At 34.3% G+C, this 21,156-nt stretch overlaps 2 protein-coding genes across 2 annotated transcripts in view; both read left to right on the forward strand.

The window, feature by feature from the left end:
• Positions 1 to 21,156, forward strand: part of LOC136038142 (DNA-binding protein SMUBP-2-like) — a 544,983-nt gene that overhangs the window by 162,187 nt on the left and 361,640 nt on the right. The gene's annotated exons all lie outside the window — the stretch shown is intronic.
• LOC136037718 (zinc finger protein 568-like) overlaps positions 1 to 21,156 on the forward strand; it is a 45,105-nt gene that overhangs the window by 1,457 nt on the left and 22,492 nt on the right. The gene's annotated exons all lie outside the window — the stretch shown is intronic.

A 21,156-nucleotide genomic window follows, 5' to 3' on the forward strand; every position in this document is an offset into this window, starting at 1 on the left:
TCAACGATGGATAAATCACCATTCTATCAGAAAATAAATAAAATCAGAAGACACAGAACGGCTGCGGTAACTCAGTTACCGGTAAGTGACACATTTTGTCTAAATGATATTTATAACTCAGCTTAAGAAAGTATTAAATTTAAAAGGAAAGAAAAAGCTTTTTCAACTGGAAATAAGGAGCAAAATTAAAATTTAATGCGAATAAGAAATTATTCTATAGACGAAAATGCTGTCCCTTTAAAGTCTTAAAGTAAAATTAATTCTCGTTCGGATTTAATAGCTCTTGTGTTTGAGCAGTCTTTCCTAAAAAATAGTTCATCATAATTGTTGAGGATTGAGGATGGGACAGTCCCACTCATAATTTTTTTTTATGTAATTTCAGATCGTTTTTCAATTCATGCCATTAAATCCTCCACCCCTCGTGTTAGATATGTCCCAGAAAATTCCTCCAGAAACTTACTCTCAATAGAAAATCCCCCCAGTGAATCTCCCCTCCTGGAGGAAATTTCCCAGTAAAAAATAATATATGTATACTGTCGGTAAATTGCATGACTCACAGTCCTCTCTCCAGGGACTGTAGAAGACTATGACAACCTCTCAGAGGTACAGTTCTTCCAACTATGCTAAATCAAATGTCTGTTTCAAAATTTTGACCGAGAGTATTTCACGAAAAAAGACGTAGGAGGGAGAATAGTTGTCCTCCAATATTTTCTTTTACTTAAAAGGGACACTACAATATTAATTTCTGCTTAAATAAGGCCTCTCGTGATCTGCTAGGGCCATTGCTTTATTACGATCGCCCCTGGAAAAAGACAATTAACGCGCATCCGTGATTTTTTTTTTCTGGCTCAAAAAATACCATTGATAATAAATTCTATATTTTGTGGATAGAAGACTGAAACCTCTACATTAAGGATCTCTTATATGCCGAATCTGACGGCATGACTTTCATTAATATCACAAGACTTTTTGTTGGTGTTTCTTGCATTTTTCGAAAATAGCACATATTTCTGAGGCTAGTAGCTTTTGATGGATAAAATTAAACTTAATGAATTCTATATATTTGGAAGCAGCATAAAAAGGCAATTTGTTTGATGTGTCGATTCTTATCACAATTCTTTTTCTTACAGCTCCGGTTACAATTGGGCCGAATCGCTCCTTATTTACAGTATGTTACCACGAACTGTTTGAAACAATCTAAACTGATTACTTTCACATATCTAAGCCGGTCTCCAAAATAATTAAATGTCTGTTTTTCACCAAAAATATGTTATGTCTAATCGTTTAAAATGTAGAAACATTTGCTCCTTGGGGTTTTAATATTAAAAGTACATTTTCTTTATCATAAAAGGCCGCAAAAGTAACATGTTTTGTACAAATATTCGTTCTCTGTTAAAAATTGGAAACTAAATAAATTTATATAGTAAAAACATTTCAAAATAATCTATTGGCTCATCACTTTTAATTTAAGGCAATTTTTAAAGTTATTTTAAACGTTTAGTTGCAGACATGGATAAGTTTTCGCTTCGAGAGGACAGTCTTAGGCTAAACATGTCACAAACAAGAAAAACAAAGTAATATAATTAAATAGCCGAGTAAACAAGGGAAGTATTAACTAGTGGACAGAAAAAGAAGCGAAAAGGACAAAAGCAGATATTTCGGCAAGGACCAGCACCAAGCCGTTTCTTTTGCTCTTTAAAAGGTTTACTTTAAAAGGTTTTTTTTTAGAACTGAAAACGGCTTGACGGAGATCCTTGTAGAAATATTTGTTCTTGTCCTTTTACTTCTTTTCTTTCCAGTAGCTGATATTACCCTCTTTTGCTTGCCTCTTTAATTATGTTATTTATTTTTTACCGTTTTTCATACATCCAATGTTTGCCTCTGAATTAATTTTTAGGTTTGAGATCTGAACAAAGAAAGCTCGAGTTCTTGGTTGAGTTGATTAGTTGAAGTAGGTAGATTTCAATTTGGCAGCAGCCCATTGATGATATAGCCAATTGATGAAGAATACAAACAATTTGTGCATGAGCATAGAGGCAGTGATAACATAAGGGCTAAAAATTATTGTTAGAGGGCAAATACTTAACGGGAGAGGTAGCAATGGCCAGGTTTGTTATTAATTTATCAATGTTATGTTTATACCCAAGTTAACTTGTATGCTACATTTTATATTAGGTTACTTATATTTTATGTTTACAGTTTTGTCTATATTTTACGTTGACATTTTTACGTATGTTTTACGTTTTATATTTTATGTTCCGTTTAACGTTTTGTCATGATTTAGGCAGCTTTTCAGCAAAATTTTACTTTGCCATTTCAAAATTTATATGCTCAAAACGAAGATAATATTGTCAGTATGTTCGATTTTATTTCCCACTATCCTTTAATGATTACAAGTAATCTTATAGTAAACAAACATAATCGTATAGAAAAATTTTTAATGGGCATATTTTCTGTTTTTTTTTTTGTTTTTTTTTTTGCAATTACAGTATGCCTAGCTTTCTTGTCCATATATTAGGTTTTATTTTTGTCTATCCTTTAATGTTTGATTTACTGTTACAGTAAACGCTTAGCTTGTGAGTAAGCGTACTTTCTTTTTTGCAATTACAGCAGTTGTCTTGTTAGTATGGTAGGTATTTTATTTTTGACTGTCCTTTAATGGTTACAATTGTGTGTGTGTGTGTGTGTGTGTGTGTGTGTGTGTGTGTGTGTGTGTGTGTGTGTGTGTGTGTGTGTGTGTGTGTGTGTGTGTGTGTGTGTGTGTGTGTGTGTGTGTGTGTGTGTGTGTGCGTGTGTGTGTGTGTGTGTGTGTGTGTGTGTGTGTGTGTGTGTGTGTGTGTGTGTGTGTGTGTGTGTGTGTGTGTGTGTGTGTGTGTGTGTGTGTGTGTGTGTGTGTGTGTGTGTGTGTGTGTGTGTGTGTGTGTGTGTGTGTGTGTGTGTGTGTGTGTGTGTGTGTGTGTGTGTGTGTGTGTGTGTGTATGTAAATTCTACCCCTAAGGGTAGAATTAGCCCGCACACGAAGCAAAGGCTAGACTTCTAACACTGTATCTTATCGGGTTCCAGTAAATCTTTTCAAACAAGCTCTCCTTAAGTTATTATCTGTCTATTTACAGCCTATATTTTCCATCTAAAGAAAAGGAGGCAAATATTTCTTTAATAATTGGCTACTTGATCACTGCTCCTTGCTAATCATCAGTATTTGGTACCAGTTCTGGAACTGGGACTGAAGAATATGACACTGACAGAAAACTGCTGTAACTGACAAAAAAAAAAACGTATGCTTATTCACAAGTTAAGTGTTTATCATACGATTAATTTTAACCATTAAAGGACAGTCAAAAATAAAAACCTAGCATACTTATAAGACAACTGCTGTAATTGCAAAAAAAGAAAGTGTGCTTACTCACAAGCTAAGCGTTTACTGTAACAGAAAATCAAATCATTAAAGGATAGACAAAAATAAAACCTAATATATGGACAAGAAAACTAGCCCTACTGTAGCCTAATTGCAAAAAAAAAAAAAAACTTGCCCATTAAAAATTTTGCTATAAGATTATGTTTGTTAACTATAAGATTAATTGTAATCATTAAAGGATAGTGGGAAATAAAATCGAACATACTGACAATACGATCTTCGTTTTGAGCATATAAATGTTGAAATGGCAAAGTAAAATTTTGCCATCAAACGAAAAGCTGCCTAAATCGTGACAAAACGTTTAACGTAACATAAAATATAATCCTCAAAAGGAACTTATCGCTACTACTCCCACCCTCACTACTATTATTACGACCCCTATTACCTCTCCTACTTGCAAGCCTATCAAAACAACTCCTAGAGGCATTTCGTATCATGATTGGATCTATAATAGCTGCTCCTACCACGACTATTCTTATCACAGCTCCTCTAAACTTCAATTGATTCTAACACAACTACTCCAGCTATTGCTACTGCTTCTACACCTACAGCCTTCATTGTTTCTCCATTACTGTTCATTCTATAACTACGGTAACATCATTTACAACCCCCGAGTACCACCTTTACTACTCGCATATTCTATATTTATTATTCCTACATTGATCATTCCTACGTTGACTACATTCACACAAAACTACTGCTGCATCCCAGATTACTATACCATATTTTTGCCTAATGGCTGTACCTTTCCCAACCACTGCAATCACGTCTATTCCTACCATGCTTATACTATGCCTTCAAATAAAAACCACTACTACCACGACTGCTACTATCAACGGTAATATTAAGCGTGGTACCAACAGTAGTAACAGTCGTAATGATGATAGTTTACCACTTTTACTACTATTATTATTAAACAAACACAAAGTAGGAACAATAGGGAATTTTTTTCAAGACAGAAAAAAAAATCATGAAAATAAATTTTTCCTATGGTTTCCGCTTTGTGTTTGCTTGATATGGAAAGGTAGTGTGGTCTTCGTCGTTATTTTTATTATTATTAATTTTACAATAATGACACCCAAGGACGTATCCAGGAGGAAGGGGTTAGGAGTTTTGACCCCCTTCACGAAAGTGTTTTTCTAACTCGGAAAAACGTAACAAAATTGAATATAAGCTAATTTTGGTGCGTTTTTTAAGTTTCTCGATACCAAGACCCACCCCTCCCATAAACAGCCCTTCTATAAGCTCCCCACCCAAAAAAATCCTGGATACGGCCCATATGGTACCTATCATCAAGGGCGTATGCAGGGGGGCTATGGGGCTTAAACCCCCTCGAAGTGTTCGTAGGGATTGTAAACGTAAAAATGTGTAAAGTTTTTTTGCAAGCCCCCTCCCAAAAAAATCCTTTTGTAAACCCTCCGAAAAATCCTGGTTATGGCCGTGCCTATAAAGGTCACTACAATCACTGCTTCACCACTTTTATTCTCTAAAGAATCTTTTAAGACCATTTAAATCCACCAGTCCAATTATACGAGTGTGGAGGAGATATAAATCTACGCTCTAGGATGGAATGCCAACAAAAAACTTATTGATCACTTTGACATTTACTTTCAATTCAGTGACAAAGACAATTTTGTTACTGAATCGTAGTGACCATGCATCTTAAAGATTAAGCGTAGCTTAAAGAATATTTATTTTAAAGACGAAGATAATATTGTTTTTACTCCACCCTCGATTTTTTCTTAAGAGTCTTCGAATTTGTTTTCTAATCTCTTATCAAACCTTTGATGAAGACAGATCGAAGATAGATCTAGTCACAACCAAGCGATACATTCTAAAGATTGTAGACAGATTGAAATGTCAGAGCCTAAACAGGATATTTGCCTAATTGCCCTTCCTATCAGCAGCATTCCTTTATACATTCCAGCAATATGCTTAAGAAGATGGCTGGAATTTTGTCAATTAGATCCCAGTGTCGTCAAATGTGGTTCGAAAGCCTATAAACTATCTCGTATTGTTTTTCTTGTTGGGGGAGGGTGCAAACTATTTTGTGATTCGTCATTGTCTTCTGTGGTAGAATGGCGTCTGCCAAAAAAGTTAAACCAAATAGCTTGAGGGGAGGTGGCTTAAGTTAAGTAGTCAAGACTTATAAATTACAAAGGTTTATAAAACGTGACGTCAAACATTTGAAATTTGGTATTTTCCAAATTTGGACTATAGCAAACAACAGTTAACAGCTCAGGGCTTGTCTCCTAACCAATACAGGATGTATCTTAAATATATAATTGCAATATTTAGGACTAACATATTTATGAATTTAATTTCTTTTAAGTTTGTTTCTCAAAAATAAGAAAGAAGAGAAATGCCCCATGCCTTAGTCCTTGGGAGTTTACATTTCCCCCAAGAAACCCACACTAAAAAATAACAACACTAAAAACAAGCTACAAAATACAGGGAGGGGTTGGGGGGAGGGTCTTATGCAGGGCAAAGTTTCCATGACGGAATTCGTCATGGTTGAAGAAAATTTTCGTGAAGGGGGCGTAGGATTTTTTAGCATTTTTTTAAAAAGTAATGAAAAAAATAAATATGAAAAAGTTTTTTCAACTGAAAGTAAGGAACATCATTAAAACTTAAAACGAACAGAAATTATTACGCATATGAAGGGCTCACCTCCTCCTAAAACCTTGCTCTTTACGCTAAAGTAATTTTATTAATTTCAACTATTTATTCTGCAGCCTTTGTGATTCAGGGGTCATTCTTAAGAAATAGGGACAAAATTTTAGCTTCAGTGAAAAGAGCGAGGTATTGACGAGGACGTGAACCCCCTCATATACGGAGAAAAAGGCATAAGAATATAGAAGTTTGTTACGTAAGCTAATTCGTAAGTTACGTATATTTTCACTAATAAAAACGTTCGTAAAATATTAAAAGTTCTAGTTGACTTTTAAATAACCAAAAACTGGAGGGTAACTAGGCCTACTCCCCCGCTACTTTTTTTCTCAAAATCGTCCGATCAAAATTATGAGAAGTCATTTAGCCATTTAGCTAATAAAATAAATTAATATGCAAATTTCGTTTTGATTATTCCTTGTGCAGAGAGCCAAAATCAAAACATGCATTAATTCAAAAATGTTTAGAAATGAAATAAAAAAAGAAGTTTTTTTTACTGAAAGTAAGGAGCGACATTAAAACATAAAAGGAACAGAAATTACTCCATATATGGAAGGGGTTTCTCCCTCCTCAACGCCTTGCTGTTTACCCTAAAGTTTTTTACTTTTTTAAAAAGTAGAGTTGAGAGAAAGAGTCAAACTTTAGCGTAAAGAGCGGGGCGTTGAGGAGGAAACAGCCCATTTCATATACGGAGTAAGTTCTGTTCGTTTTATGTTTTAATGTCGGTCCTTGCTTTCAGTTAAAAAAAACTTGTTTTTTTTATTTAATTCGCTGAAAGAACCACACAAAAAGTGGAATTAAGTCCATTAAAACCAAACAGAATGGTTAAGCCTTGGTCAATCGATACTTTATTAATTTTTTTTCGGGAATTAATTTTCTATGCTTATTAATGATGTGGATTTCAAACGAAAAATACTTTTTGAAAAAAAGTTTTCTTTTCAAAGGTAAATTTAAATGGATTGCTGTAAAAGTCTTCATTCTAAAAGTCTTTGGCTGTCACCTGCAATCCTGTTTAGTATCCTAATTTTTTTTTCTTTCTTCAAAATAATATTTTGAACATTGTCCAAAATATATATTAATTGTTGCATATATCCTCTTGCATATGAGGAGGACTGAAGAGGGCAACGCCCCATCTCTTATTAATTTTGTTCGTTTTAAATAAAAATGAATATGCGTTAGACCTTTCACTAGTTCATTCATAGTAATATCTGTTCGCTTTAATTTGGGTTTACATTGTGACTTTATTTCTTCTTGACTTTGGTATTAATTCAGCTTTCAACTATTCTTAAATTATTCTTCACTATTATATAATTTACCCCAGAGAATTACTCTTAACATCTCCACGCGTGAAACTGGGTTGGCATAGAGAGAGCTTTGCATGAGAAGAATCAAACAGTTCGTGGTAACGAACTGTAGTAAGGAGCGATCCGGCTCAATAGTAACCAAAACTCTAAAAAATTGAATTTTGATATCAATAGCTACATCAAAAGAATCGCATTTTAATGTTGATTTTAAATATATAAGTTTCATCAAGTTTAGTCTTACTCATCAAAAGTTACGAGCCTGAGAAAATTTGCCTTATTTAGGAAAACAGGGGGAAACGCCCCCTAAAAATCGTAGGATCTTAACGAAAATGACACCATCAGGTTCAGCGTATCAGAGAACCCTACTGTAGAAGTTTCAAGCTCCTATCTACAAAAATGTGGAATTTTGAATTTTTTGCCAGAAGACAAATCACGGGTGCGTGTTTATTTGTTTGTTTTTTTTTTGTTTTTTTTTTTTCCCCAGGGGTCATCGTATCGACCAAGTGGTCCTAGAATGTCGCAAGAGGGCTCATTCTAACGGAAATGAAAAGTTCTAGTGCCCTTTTTAAGTGACCAAAAAAATTGGAGGGCACCTAGGCCCCCTCCCACGCTCATTTTTTCTCCAAAGTCAACAGATCAAAATTTTGAGATAGCCATTTTGTTCCGCATAGTCAAAAACCATAATAACTATGTCTTTGGGAATGACTTACTCCCCCAAAGTCCCTGGGGGTGGGGCTGCAACTTACAAACTTCGACCAGTGTTTACATATAATAATGGTTATTGGGAAGTGTACAGTCGGTTTCAGGGGATTTTTTTTTGGTTTTGGGGGTGGGGTTGAGGGGAGGGGGCTATGTGGGAGGATCTTTCCATGGAGAAATGTGTCATGGGGGAACAGAAATTCAATGAAAAGGGCGCAGGATTTTCTAAAATTACTATAAAAAAAAAATGAAAAAATAAACATGGAAAATTTTTTTTTCAATTGAAAGTAAAGAGTAGCAATGAAACTTAAAACGAACAGAGATTATTACGCATGTGAGGGGTTCTAAAAATACTTTAGCATAAAGAGCGAGGTATTTAGGAGGAGATAAATACCTCGCTCTTTATGCTATAGTATTTTTAGTAATTTCAACTTCTTCTAATTCATTCTACGGCCTTTCTGATTCAGGGGTCATTCTTAAAGAATTGGGACAAAACTTGCGATTTAGTGTAAAGAACGAGGTATTAACGAGGGTACAAACCCTCTCATATACATAATAAAAATTAAAGAATATAAAAGTTTGTTACGTAAGATAATTCTTAAGTTACGTATATTTTTTACTAATAGAAAAATTCGTTAAAAATAAAAATTTATAGTTGCCTTTTTATGTAACCGAAAAATTGCATGGCAACTAGGCCTCCTTTCCCATCCCTTATTTCTCAAAATCGTCTGATCAAAACTAAGAGAAAGCCATTTAGCCAAAAAAGGAATTAATATGCAAATTTCATTTTAATAATTTATGTGTGGAGAGCCAAAATCAAACATGCATTAATTCAAAAACGTTCAGAAATTACATAAAAAAAAACTAGTTTTTTTAGCTGAAAGTAAGGAGCGACATTAAAGCTTAAAACGAACAGAAATTACTCCGTATATGAAATGGGTTGTCCCCTCCGCAATCCCTCGCTCTTTACGCTAAAGTTTGACTCTTTGCCACAATTCTGCTTTTTAATACAATTAAAAGCTTTAGCGTAAAGAGCGAGGGATTGCGGAGGGGACAACCCATTTCGTATACGGAGTAATTTCTGTTCGTTTTAAGTTTTAATGTCGCTCCTTACTTTCAGTTAAAAAAACTAGTTTTTTTTTATGTAATTACGTATAGGAATTCGGGCAAATTTCCCCTGTGTAAAATTTCCCCTGCTAAATTCATCCTCTGTGACTTCTCTGTCTGTGAAATATTCACCCCGCGGAACCCCAGTTTATTTTGTATATCCATTGATACCCAAACTTCATTTGTTAGAGTTTTGGTTACTATTGAGCAGTATCGCTCATTACTTAGCGATCGCTGCCATGATCTATTTGATTACTTATGGAAAATATTGCTTACCTCTAAAAAGATATCTTTTCATATGAGGCACCGAATATCAAATAAACATATTACCAGAACTTCGAAATCTAAAAGCTTGAATACCGAAATTCTTGGTTGGTGTATAAATGATAAATTGGATAAAGTAATAAAATTAGAGAGAAGACCGTCTTTAAGGAAGCCTTAGCTAGTTTTTGATAGTTTTTGAAGTAAATTTGTTCTTTGCTGAACTAAATATTAAAACATTAACTTAGTTACGACTAGTATTTTTTAAACTTTAGTGCCAGGCATACCAATGCACAAAAATGTGGGAGGGGCAAGGTTGCCAAATTACAAAACATTAAAGATGGGAAAAGATCCTTTTTCTAACTTTTTTTTAAAAGATACAAAACATTCGTTTGAAAAAACAAGGGGGGAGGTTGTTTTTTTGTCAATAAAGGTAACAAACAAGGTATCTTCCAGAATCTAGAGGGAGGCAATAAAATATAAAGGGTAATAAATCCCCACTGCCCTCCGATTGGCACTATGTAGTGGGGGGGAGGGTGAAAGAGAATTTTCATCCTTTATTGAAGATATGAGAGCGAAATTATTCAGAATCTAGAAGAAGATAAATCTGGTGGACAATTTTTCTCCTTCATGCTTCCCCACTCCACCATAATTTGTACAGCAGTTTGGACCTTGTGCGAAGAATGTAGGAAAATTCGAATTTAGATGCAGCTGGACAATACTGCCAAACTCTGCACTAAGAAGCACTAAAGCCGCTTTGTTTAAACTGTTATAAGACTCTTGCTTGAATCGCCTTGGGCCCTGTGTCATTAGTGCAAAAGAAACTGTATGACCATGATAAGCTATGAAACACTTCGTAAAATTTTACTGCAAATCTAACATTACGTACTTGACCCATAGACGAATTGGTGAGTCTGGCTACAGAGTGTTTTATTGGTATTTCCGTTTAGGTACGTACGCTGAGGTGTACCTTGGGGTGTGTGAACCCCCTGTAGTCCCAAAATCGTGGGCACTTCACATTCAATTATCAAATTATGATGTTACTTTAACCCCCATTCCAAAATAAATCCTGCTCACCTGCATGTTTATGCTAATCTTACGTGTTTGGTTAGAAAGCAATTTTGATGAAATATAATCAAAGTGGTTTGTTCAGTTTTTAAGGCAGAAAATATTAAATTTAGGCACTTTCAATTGAAATTATTGAGTTCTAAGACCTTAGCAGTAATGAAAGTAATGAAAAGAACAAGACTAAAGACTAAAGAACTAAGAGTAATGAAAAGAACTGGAATCTGAGCAGAATGACTTCGGTAAGAAAAGAAAGATAGCAAGAAAAACAAGCCGACATATTGCTTGTTAACAGCAGAGTCGGACCTAAAACGTGAACTATTTAAATATCTGCAAGTAGAAAGCCAGAGAAATTGTTAACACCCTACAATAAATCATCATAACGAATATACTATTCATCTGAGAATCCCAGAGCTGAGTAAAAATTATTTAATGTTTTAAAATAACAAAGAAAAAGAAGTTTAAAAAGGGGGTATCCAGAAAAAATATCTCGCATTAAAAAAAATGTTAGCACTAAAAAAGTCTTCATTTGATCTTAGAAACTTGTCTCAGTCTCAAGAAAATTTCTCTCCGACTTCCAAAAGAGTAAAAATTATTCTGAACGAATGTAGAAAACGATTTCCTTGCACCTTAGCCACTATTTGAAAGCTAATAAATTATTAGTTCAAAAGAATCACAAACTGCTCACAAATAATTTATATGCAGCCTTTATTTATATCAAACCTTACAGCACCTTCATTTTAACTTGAATATACAATGAGACGAATAAAACTAAGAAACAACCATTTTTATAAGGTCAGCTGACCTATGTGCAATTGTTCAGCTGATTAAATCACTCTAGTTAAATCAGCAATACACACAGAAAAAAACAGACAAGAGGGTAAATTCAGACGAATAATAAGAAAAAGAAGAGAAAAAGAAATCGAACCATGATACTCACTAGCAGCCATCTCTCACCCTGCTTCATAACAAAGAAGTGTTTTTCATGTCTTGATTTAAATGAAGAAATTTTACCAGAACCCTAATGCAAGTCACAAAATGGATCATAAGAAAATTCAAAAAAATCACAAAATTGGATTGCCTGCCTTCTATACAAAAATACACTAAATATTTATTGTATATACAATATCAGGAAAACTATCATCCATGATGAATGAGATATACACTCCTTGTCAAATTTGAAGAAGATAAACTTCCAGTGATATATAAATGGACATGTATGGAAATCCCTCGATGATGTGGATAAATTACATTTTTGGTTTAGTATAAGAACTATTTCACGGTTTTGCTTCCTGCCTTTTTCATGTTTTGGAACCGTTTCTGAAGTTTCCTAAGCAGAGAAAATTCCCAGAGAAGTTTGAAATTTAACTAAGACTTTGGGGAGTGTCAGTTAAAACAGGAGATATATTGTGTTTTAAAAACATAAATGATAAGCAAAGAAGTTTCAGACTTTTTGTGGTTAAAAAAATGTAAGTAAGAAGTGACACAGCTCAAAGTAACCGGAACTCTAAGAAACAGAATTTTTATACCAATAGATATGTCAAAGGAACTGGATTTTTATGCTGATTTCAATGATATAAGTTTGATTAAGTTTAGTCTTACCCATTAGAAGCTACGAGCCTGAGGAAATTTGCCTGATTTTCGAAAAAAGGGAGACACACCCCATAAGAGTCACATAATCTTAATCTTAATTAGACCATACCATCAAATTTAGCGTATCAGATAACCCTATTGTTGAGTTTTCAAGCTTCTATCTGCAAAAATGTGGAATTTTGTATATTTTGTCAGAAGAAAGATTCCGGATGCGTGTTTATTTAGGTTTTTTCCCAGGGGTGATCGTATCGACCCAGTGGTCCTAGAATATTGTTAGAGGGTTCATTTGAACACAAATTAAGAGTTTTAGTGCCTTTTTTAAGTGACCAAAAAGGATTAGAGGGCAACTTAGCCCCCTCTCCCACCTCTTTTTCTTTAGAATCGTCGGATTGAAACTTGAGATAGGTATTTTGTTCATCGTAGTTGAAACGCCCTCTAACTATGCCTTTGGATACACTATGACCCCCCCCCCACAGCCCAAGGGGAAAGGCCTTTCAGTTATGAAAATTACCCATTGTTTACGTTTGTTTGTTATTGGGAAGCATACATACATTTTAGGGTGGGAAGATATATTTTTTTTTTCACGGTGGAACTTCCGTGGGGAGGGAAGTTTCCAGGGGGTGAAGTTGTCAGAGGAAATTATACACTGGAGGAATTTGCTGGAATTCCCATATAGAATTAGTTTTACATTTCTTGCTTTCTCTTTTCCGTCTCAACTTTACGCGTGGTTAAGGGTAATTGTCCTGGGTAGATTCTCACTGGGATTGAATTGCTTAGAGGATGTACTTGTAGGGAGGCCATTTTTCCGTGGAGGTGGGGCCAGATTTCCTAGGGCTATTTAAAAAACGATCAGAAATTAAGTTTTTTTAGCTGGAGGTAAGAAGGAACATTAAAACTTAAAACGAACAGAAATTATTACATATATGAAGGGGGTTGCCTCCTCCTCGACCCCTCGCTCTTTACACTAAACTTTTAATTTTGTCCCACCTGCTTAAGAACGACTCCTGAAACACAAGGGTCGTTTAATTGGAACAATAAGCTTTTTTCAAAAGTACTAAAAAACTTTAGCGTAAAGAGCGAGGTGGTGAGGAGGAGGCAACCCCTCTCATATATGTAATAATTTCTCTTTGTTTTAAGTTTTGATGTTACTTTTTAATTTCAGTTGAAAAAACTTGTTTTTTTTATTTAATTTCTAGAAAATTCACACCTGACCTGTCATCAATAAAATATGACACGAAGTTATCCAATATAACTTTGAATGCTTTGAAAACAAAGAATATCACAAAAAATAAAATAGAAATGAAGAAAAAAACACATGAGAAAAAAAGGTAATAGGAATGAACATTAAAATGCGACAAAAAACGATTCACAAGCTAAATAGCCATTGTCATTACAATGGTTTGAAATACAATAATGGTTATATATAGGTGTTTATCACACGCTCAGTACTAAACTAAAGCTGCCAAGCCAACATATTTGGTGCAGCATAAAATATAGTAAAGCCCAGGCCATAGCTTTATATATAGGTACTTATCTTTATTCTAGGGATTCCAGAATATTAAAAAAAAAATACTAAGTTCAAAATAATTGGAAAAAAATTAAACGTCACATTTTTGAAGTGGTAAAAGCCATTTAATGATAATAAATACTAACTTGGTGAAAACCATTTACACTAATTCAAGAAGATTCTTCCAATGACTAAATTCTGTCAATACGATTCTGTCAATGTTTGAATAACATACAATAATTGAATTTTTTTTTATAAATGTTTGTTTATTTTAGCAGCCAAAGAGTTAAAAAAAGTTATGTTTTTACTATTTATAACTTGAAGAAAAAATTCGTTAAATACCGATCTGAGTTTTATTCTGTTCTATATTGCATATCGTATAAATATTATCCTATGCTATATTACATGAACAAGACATCTTGGTGATGAAGTATCTTCGTTGGCAGGATAAGATAAAATCGATAATGTAGCCATTGCAGTTAATTAAAATTTGGCAAGATTTTTATAGAAATCAATGGAATGAAGTAAGCCGTAAGGTTAAAAGATTATTGGTCTTAATTGTTTAAACTTATGGCTTCTTATCTGCAGTAAGCCTTAAGACTAAAAGATTATTGGTCTTAATTATTTAAACTGATAGCTTCTTATGCTATAGCTTCTTATCTCTTATGCTTATTGTGAATTATTAGATTATTATTGAATTATCACAATTATTCTTGTGAGCTCCACATATTTTTTTTATCTTCTTTTTTTTATTTTTCCATGTCTTTCATCAATGAAAAAAGACATATTGGGATCTTCTATAAGCATAGCATGACAAGCACTTGTTTTATCTCATCTGTCTTTAGAGTAAAATATTAAATAAAAAATAAACAAGTTTTTTTAGCTGAAAGTAAGGAGTGACATTAAAACTTGAAACGAACAGAAATTACTTTGCATATGAAAGGGGCTGTTCCCTCCTCAACGCCCCGCTCTTTACGCTAAAGTTTGACTCTTTCTCTTTACTTTTTAAAACAGTAAATACTTTAGCGTAAAGAGCGGGGAGTTAAGGAGGGAACTGCCCCTTCCATATATGGAGTATTATCTGTTTGTTTTAAGTTTTAATGTCGCTCCTTACTTTCAGTTAAAGAAAATTTGTTTTTTTACTTGATTTCTGAACTTTTTTGAATTAATGCATATTTTGATTTAGGTTCTCCGCAAAACGATTTTTTTTTTTTGGCTAAATGGCTTTCTCATAGTTTTGATCGAATGATTTTGAGAAAAAAGAAGCGGAGGAGGAGGATTAATTGCCCTCCAAGTTTTTGGCTACTTAAAAAGGCAGCTAGAACTTTTAATTTTTTTACAAACGTTTTTATTTGTAAATGATATACGTAACTTACGAATTAGCTTACATAGCGAACTTCTACATTCATCTATTTTATTACGTATATGAGGGGGTTCGCCCCTCGTCAATACCTCGCTCTTTACGCTAAAGCTTAAATTGTGTCCCAATTTCTTAAGAATGACCCCTGAATCACAAAGGCCGCAGAATAAATAGTTGAAATTAATAAAAATGCTTTAGCGTAAAGAGCGAGGTATTAGGAGGAGGTGAGCCCCTCATACGTGTAATAATTTGTGTTTGTTTTAAGTTTTAATGCTGCTCATTACTTTCAGTTGAAAAACTTCGCCATATTTATTTTTCATTGTTTTTTTAAATTATGTTAGAAAATCTTGTACCCCCTTCATGGAAATTTTCTTCCTCCATCGCAAATTCCTTCATGGAAAGTTCCCTCCACATAACCCCTTCTTCTCAACCCCTGCCCCAACCAAAAAATCACCTGAAAACGTCTCTACACTTCCTAATAACCATTAATATACGTAAACACTAGTGATGGCCAAAGTTTTTAACATGTAGCCCCACCCACGGGGACTGTTGGAGGGAGTAAGTCGTCCCCAAAGACATAGTTATAAGGTTTTTCGACTATGCTGAACAAAATGGTCATTTCAGAATTTTGATCTGGTGACTTTAGTAAAAACATGAGCGTGGGAGGGGGCCTCGGTGCCCTACAATTTCTTTGGTCACTTAAAAAGGGCACTAGAACTTTTCATATCTGTTAGACTGAGCCCTCTCGCGACATTCTAGGATCACTGGGTCGATACGATTATCCCTGGGGAAAAAAAACAACGACAACAAAAAAAAACAAATAAACACGCATCCGTGATCTGTCTTCTGGCAAAAAAAAAAAATCAGAATTCCACATTTTGCGGATAGGAGACAATATAGGCAAAGTAGAGGAGGAACTACAGTTAGCCGAAACATGCTGAGATCTCCCTGAGAAGTAAGACCTTAACCAATCTAGTGGGACTCTATGCGCTCCAAATAAAGATAGTTTAGACAAAAGAAAAGAGTGGTTCACAATATGAAATGCCTTTGAAAAGTCAAGTAATAGACCCAAGACACGCAAGCCCTTGTCCAGATTAACACTTGCAAATTCTGTTGAATCTGAAAGTGCATACGAGGTAGAGAAATTGGGACGAAAACCATACTGGTGGTTAGTTATGAAAGAATTTCCTTCAGTTTTATTAGTACCAAATACAAATGAAGAGAGTGTACGATACATTATTTTTTCAAATACCTTAGAGATGACGGGAAGAAGTGAAATAGGTCTAAAGTTTAAAATTAGAGAAGAATCATCTTTTGCAAAGGTACAACATTAGAAACTTTACATAAATGAAGAAAACACCAGAAGAAAGAGAGAGACTAGTTATGTGTGAGATGGGTTTAGAAAAAAATTACCAATTTTCTTAAGGACATTACTACTCAAACCAAAACTATCATCTGAATGGCTGCTTGGAAGCTGAAAATTATACTAAAAATCTCAGTATCCCTGTGTGTGGAAACGAAAAAGGACTTTTCTACTAAGGGAACAATGCTTACTCTAATCTTGGGTGGAATAAGAACCGGAGGAAGTTTGGTGAAATACGAATTGAAGGGACTCGTTGAGGAGTTTTTGTTCACAATGGATCCATCAATTTTCTTACCGACATGGGGAAGACTGTTTTAGTTTCTTGCTACTAGTTAATTTGTATTAATGCTCTTAAATGCTTTCAATTATTAGTATACAGTAGTATCAAAGTGACAAAACTAATGGTCACTTGATCCATGCTCACTTTCTTAGACGAAGTTAAAATCTTTTTAGGGACGAGAGGGGAGGTGGAAAATAGGCAGCTGTTCCCCTCTGGATTTCCTGCCCACGAGGTTCAAATCAATCTGAAAAATCTACTCCCGGAATATCCCCCCAAGGTTATTCCCCCCGGATAATTCTCCCCATGGAAATTTTCCCACACGGAAAATTGAGCAGTACAAAATAGAAGAAGAGAAAAGACAAAATTGACAAGAGAAAAGAAAGACAAAGTACAAAATAGGTACCTTAAAATCGATCAGATGTCCTTAAGGGTAATGAAAACACCAAATATCGAACGGGGCTGGCTGGTCTCTACTTACTTATAATCCTCTTAATTTCTAATCAAATCAGCATCCTTCGAAGTTTATTAGACCATGAGGGGGAGGTTGGGGATAAGAAAGGGGCATCCTTCCTACATGGAGTAAATTATGATAGTTTTGGGGTTTAATGTTACCCTTTACTTCAATAATAACAGCATAGACCAAAAATATTCCCAGAAATCGAGAGGGATTAAATGGCAATTTCCTACTTTTCATCTGCTTCTTTAGGGAAGTTTTCTGGTGAAAATTTTCCACGGTAGAAAATTTTTGACGAAGAGGGAACTTTACGCAGGGGGGGGTTTTCCTGGGAAAATATTAAGAGAGGGGAAAGGCCTAGGACCCTCAAACCAACGCTTTCGGAGTCGTCATCTAGTTTTATTTATTTATGATTTTTCTTCACTGCCTGAGTTGATAATCGAAGTTGATAATCGAAGTTGATAATTGGCTGTAAGATAACCACTCTCACTCTTGAACTGAAAAAATAAGTTACTTTAAGAATACGCCCCCTAGGCGTATAGGACTTAGAACCAGGTTATAATCTGGAAAGGTATATTAGATATGGCTATTGGATGGGAAACAAAGAAATTAGCAGAAGAAGAAGATATTTGGCAACTCATTCGAGCAAAATTGCAGAGCTTGATAAATTTGGATTTTCGGACAGGATATGTTTCATCAGCAGCATTAAAAGGGCCCTTGAAGACAAAGAGTTTGGATTTTATAGCAAAAATTAGCCAAATGGGAACCCAGACTGGCTTATGTCTGTGCCAAATTATAGGCACCCTTGTTTATAAAATCAAATTACAGATGAATAGAGATCCAATAATAAACCTCGCTCATAGTTTTTGAGTTGATCAATGTCCAACTTGCAAGAACAAGTTGTAAATGATTGACCAATCAGAGAAAACATTTAAGACATACAAATTTGTGGAAAGTAGAAAAGATAGACGGCAGTTGGAATAGCAGGTTTCTCTAACGTTACGATGAATCTAAAAAAGATTATAAACTATAACAATAGTTGACTATACTCAGGAGCATTTTAGGTTGGATGTTGACTTTTCTACCAATTCCTGTTATTTCAATTGTCAACTTAAGCAACAAAGCATAATGTTAAAACTATCGAAAATACCAATCATTCGTTAATATTAGCTTTTATATCAACAGGTGGGACTATGGAATGGTTCGAGAATTAATTAAGAAGGTCCTGAATCTTTTTTTCTTGACACAATGAATAACTTTTGTTGGAGTTTTTTATGCCAAACTGTTTTCATAGAAAAAGTAGTGGGTAACATTTACTTACTTTGTTTTATTTTTAACTAGCTGTTGGGGTGGCACGAAGCGCCACCCCAACACATAGTTGGTGGGGGCGCTTCGTGCCCCCCAAGCCCCCCCCCCCCGCGCTTAAGTCGTTAATATATATATATATATATATATATATATATATATATATATATATATATATATATATATATATATATATATATATATATATATATATATATATATATATATATATATATTTAAATACGTAAAACTTGCGAATATACAACATTCTTCAATGTCCAATTGTCTGTGCATATAAATAGATTGTCAGGTTTACCGACTCTTGAACATGCAACATAAAATTGTCCATGGGAAAAACAATCAGTATTCAGATCTATATTTCATTATTCTAATGATTGTCCTTGAGCTTTGTTGATGGTGATTGCTAATCGAACATTCCCTGTATCCCCGTCATCATTTATATATCCCCCTGTGCCCCCGGCGTCCCCGTTATAGTTGTGTCTCTGTGTCCCGGTCGTCATTTATATTCCCAGTATCCCGGTCGTCATTTGTGTCCCAGTGTCCCAGTCTGTAATTTCTCTTTGAGCGTCCCGATCGTCATTTATATTCCCTGTGTCCCGGTCGTCATTTGTGTCTCGGTGTCCCGGTCTGTAATTCATCTTTGAGAGTCCCGGTCGTCATTTATATGTCCCGGTCGTTATTTGTGTCCCGGTGTCCCAGTCTGTAATTTCTCTTTGGGTGTGTGCCACCCCAACACCTAGTTGGTGGGGGCGCTTCGCCCCCCCAAGCCCCCCCGCGCACGTAAGTCGTTACGTGCCATATTAGTTACGCGCCATTGTAGTTGTGTCCCTCTGTCCCACCTGTGAATATATATATATCTATATATATAAAAATAAGTTGTCTGTCTGTGGATGGATGGATGGATCAGGTGACGTCACCTGAAAAAACTGGATCAGGTGACGTCAAAACTGAAAAAACTAAAAAAAGGCAAAAACTACAAAAAAAACTAAAAACTAATAAAAAAAATAAAAAAGCTAAAAAACTAAAAAAACTAAAAAAAGGCAAAAACTACAAAAAAAACTAAAAACTAATAAAAAAGCTAAAAAACTAAAAAAACTAAAAAAAGGCAAAAACTACAAAAAAAAACTAAAAACTAATAAAAAAAATAAAAAAGCTAAAAAACTAAAAAAACTAAAAAAGCTAAAAAAAGGTAAAAAACTAAAAAAAACTAAAAACTAAAAAAAACTAAAAAAAAAGGAAAAAACTGAAAAATAAGCTAAAATAAAGGTAAAAACCAATAAAAAACTAAAAAAAAACTGAAAAAACTAAAAAAAGGCAAAAACTACAAAAAAAAACTAAAAACTAATAAAAAAAGTAAAAAAGCTAAAAAACTAAAAAAACTAAAAAAACTAAAAAAAGGTAAAAAACTAAAAAAAATAAAAAATAAAAAAAAAATAAAAAAAAGGAAAAAACTGAAAAATAAGCTAAAATAAAGGTAAAAACCAATAAAAAACTAAAAAGAAAAAAAGGAAAAAACTAAAAAAAATTTTCATCTAAAAAACTAAAAAAAACTAAAAAAGGGAAAAACTAAAAGAACTAAAAAAGAAAAAAATAAATGACGACACTCAAAGAGAAAGCGACCAGGACAAAAGGAATGTTCGATTAGCAAAAAAACTAAAAAGAAAAAAAAACTAAAAACTAATAAAAAACTAAAAAATCTAAAAATCGTAAATAAACTAAAAAAGAAAAAAAAAAGGAAAAAAATAAAGGAGAAAAACAAAACTAAAAAACGAATGTATATACAGACCGGTACACCGGGATACAAATGACGACCGGGACACAGGGAATATAAATGACGACCGGGACACAGGGACACAACTACAACGGGGACACCGGGGGAAACAGGGGGATATAAATGACGACCGGGACAAAAAAACTAAAAAGAAAAAAAAAACTAAAAACTAATAAAAAACTAAAAAATCTAAAAATCTAAATAAGCTAAAAAAAGAAAAAAAAAGGAAAAAAATAAAGGAGAAAAACAAAACTAAAAAACGAATGTATATACAGACCGGGACACCGGGATACAAATGACGACCGGGACACAGGGAATATAAATGACGACCGGGACACAGGGACACAACTACAACGGGGACACCGGGGGAAACAGGGGGATGTAAATGACGACCGGGACACCGGGACAGGGAATGGTCGATTAGCAATCACCATCAACAAAGCTCAAGGGCAATCATTAGAATCATGAGGTATAGATCTGAATACAGATTGTTTTCCCATGGACCATTATATGTTGCATGTTCAAGAGTCGGTAAACCTGACAATCTATTTATATGCAAAGACAATGGGAAAGCAAAGAATGTTGTATATTCGCAAGTTTTACGTAGTTAAAACCATATATATATATATATATATATATATATATATATATATATATATATATATATATATATATATATATATATTCACAGGTGGGACATAGGGACACAACTACAATGGCGCGTAACTATTATGGCGCGTAACGACTTACGCGCGCGGGGGGGCTTGGGGGGGTGCGCGAAGCGCCCCACCAACTAGGTGTTGGGGTGGCGCGAAGCGCCACCCCAACAGCTAGTATATATATATATATATATATATATATATATATATATATCTATATATATAAAAATAAGTTGTCTGTGTGTGGATCTGTGGATCTGTGGATCAGGTGACGTCATGTGACGATCCACAAAAAAGGTAAAAAACTAAAAACTAAAAAAAA

The sequence above is a fragment of the Artemia franciscana genome, chromosome 17 (assembly GCF_032884065.1).
Source record: "Artemia franciscana chromosome 17, ASM3288406v1, whole genome shotgun sequence".
In the NCBI taxonomy this organism is placed as follows: domain Eukaryota; kingdom Metazoa; phylum Arthropoda; class Branchiopoda; order Anostraca; family Artemiidae; genus Artemia; species Artemia franciscana.